The sequence below is a fragment of the Lycium barbarum genome, chromosome 1, assembly GCF_019175385.1.
Source record: "Lycium barbarum isolate Lr01 chromosome 1, ASM1917538v2, whole genome shotgun sequence".
NCBI classification, from domain to species: domain Eukaryota; kingdom Viridiplantae; phylum Streptophyta; class Magnoliopsida; order Solanales; family Solanaceae; genus Lycium; species Lycium barbarum.
The window spans coordinates 2,890,961-2,894,185 of NC_083337.1; positions in this window are offsets into that span (position 1 = coordinate 2,890,961).

The following is a 3,225-nucleotide window of genomic DNA, read 5'->3' on the forward strand; positions in this document are numbered from 1 at the left end:
ATGGTTGTGGATGGTAGTTAACAGAGCTTATTTTATTTGGTATTCAATTAGGAATGAAGAACGTGAGAGAAATTTTTTTGGTTTCTGCCAATTGCGGTTGTGATCGTTGTGTTTAGGTTTCTATACTTAGCTATTTATAATGTATCTAGGCGTACGGTTTTGAGTGTACTCATTCTTTTCTTTTTTCCCAAAATACCTATGTGTGTAAAAACATATCTTGGGAAGGAAGAATGGAATATTCTTTCCCAAAGTGGATTGTGTTTTTTTTTTTTTTTGTGTGTCGAAGAGTGGAATTTTGCCAAGTGGCAATACACTATTGGTTCTATTTTTTATTTAATTTCACTTTTCATTAAAGGAATGAATAAAAATACTATGATAAATATATTAATCAATTAAATTTAAATAAAAAAATAAGAAAAACTTAAATCATTACACTAAGGAAAAATTTAAAAGGTAATTAACTAAAAAAAAAAAACTAGATTAAAAGAAACCTAATTTTTTGTTATTTTTCTTTCGTTAAAACACAAAACTTGTACTCTAAAAATATTGATTTTTTTTCATTTTCGTAAATAAACCTACTAAATAAAAATAGAAAAATAGACACATCAAAACTAAAATTAAAAGAAATATTTAGCCGCTAGAAGGTGAGACACCCCGGGGAGGGTCAAAATCATGTGCCTACATCTACTTGTGTGAAAAGTTTCTTTTTTAATTAAAAAAAAAAACTTAAGTTATGATTTCCCTTAATGAAATTTGTCGATTGGATACCTTCACCCTATTTGATATCACAAGTATGTTAGTATTTTTAAAGATAGTTGAATCGCAATAGGAAGACTGTTTTATCATATCTTAAGATTTATTTTAGCTGTGTTGATCTTATAGTTCTAGTACTTTTAAAACCACATACATAGCTATGTTTCAAGATGTTTGTCAAATGCTGCCAGAAGTTCTGTTAGGCTTAAGTTATATGCAAGATTCATGACTTGTTTAAACCCTTTATATACAAAATCAACATATGCATTTTATATCTCTTTATCTTTTAGTTTTGATACAGAAACCAGACTTGGATTTTCTATTTTTTCTAACTCCTTTTCTTGTTTTGCATGAACACCGGAATCGACGAGTCTTACTTTAAGACTCGACGTCGTCCCGCAAGACTTGAAACGTGCATATACATACTCAGTTGTGTCTCTCGCTCCCTCGAAATGCATGCGAGGAGAAATGACTCCAATGCTCTTCTATATTCTTTCAGCTGCTTATTATGTTATGTTTGCCTTGGTGGTATTTGTATTAGAATTATGTGACACTTTGCTTGTCTTTTGGCTATTCTAGTTAAGTAACAGAGTAGCTTTGATCTTATAGGAATTTTCATCTAGTTAATTGATTTGAACACAGTGCTAAGATGTAATCGTATTGGGTCTATTAAATTTAATCAAGAATCAGTCAAATCTTTCGATGGAGATCTTTTGTTGAAGTGTCAAAGGTTCCCTTAATGATTCTTTCAACGAGGAAATTCATTTTTCTATACAAAACTTGATTTTAAAATATTGATTACCTTGTTTTCCACTCTTGATTCTTGAATTCAAATGTAAAATTATTTTAACTCGACATCACATTTTTAATATGCGTCAATTAGATTTAAATACAAAGTTAAATCACTGCCTTTTGCTTTTAAGTACTAATCCCCTCGTGTTTTATAATTAACCAATTACTTTATACATTATTACTTATACTTTACTAGGCCTTTTGATTAACATAAGTTCAGTCGGTTAACCATTTTTTATGGATCTTAAAGGGTGTTTAATACCTTCCCTTTAGATTAATTGAACCCTTACCTAGAATCTTTAAGTTTCGTAGACTTTATAACGGAGTTAACTTTAGATAATCACTTTAACTAACTTTAGGTGTTCTAATTCACCACAATAATTAGGTGACGACTCTTTAACTTTAATTAACCTTGGAATTACCGAAATGTTATAAACCATTTTGACTCCGGTTAAAATGGGGTATAACAACAACAACTATTGATGCAATTTGTGATGCGACTTAATGAAACTTATGCCCAACGTAGTCAAATTCTTTTGACTGTTCTAAGCCCAAATTTGAACCAAGCTTATAGTATGATCATGCAAGATGAGATTCACAGAATGCAGTCAAATGTGATAGCTCAGTCAGCATCTCTTCAACATCTGAATTTAAATGATCCAACTGCCTTAGCCACTATGCAACACAATAGATATCCATAGGATTCAGCTCCTAATAATAGATATCAACAGAACTATTAACAAAATTCAGATCAATTTTGTGACCGCTGCAAATTAATGGTCATATCATGAAAGGTTGTCATAGATTGATTGGTATCCACCTCAATACAAGATTCACAAGAAGAAATCCTTCAACAAGCAGCAGAATCGTGGGAATCCTAGACCACCACCTAGAGCAAATAATGTGCAATATAGTAATGGATCAGATCAGTTGTCCTCAGGAAGCACCACTCCACCTCCTTCAAACATAAACACTGCAGCATCTAGCAGTACTGCACTACCACCTCCTGTGCATTCTACTTTATCTTACAGCTCAGTTCCACCTTACCACATAAGTGCAACTCCTCAACTTACTCCTGATCAGTATAAGCAGGTCATGCACCTTATCAAGCAGGATCCAACAGTAAATTCACCTCCCACCAATGCAACTATCAACATAGCAGGTATATTTTCTAATCCTGCTTCCCATTTAGGTTTGGAATCTCAGTCATGTGTGATTGATTCTGGAGCTACTAACCACATGGTTTCAACCTTGAATTTGCTACTTCATTCAGATCCTACTCCACCTAAGTCTAGCAAGATACATCTTCCAAATGGACAAACTACTCTTGTCACACATATTGGGACCATTTCCCTTTTCAACGATACTTTGCAGAATGTGTTATAGGTTCCCTATTTTCATTATAATCTTCTTTCAGTCTCAAAGTTAAATAAAGCTTTGCAATGCATGGTTGGTTTCTATCCTGATTTTTGCCTCTTTCAGGACCTATACACTGGCAAAGTAAGGGGGATTGGTAAGGACAAAGATGGACTTTACATACTTCAATATACCAAGCATCGATCTATCACCTATCAAAGCACCTTATGTTCCTTCTACAACAGTATTGTCACAACCTACTCCAACTTGCTCTTCTACCACTGTTTCTACTCAATGTCTATCTACCCACAACCATTGCAATGC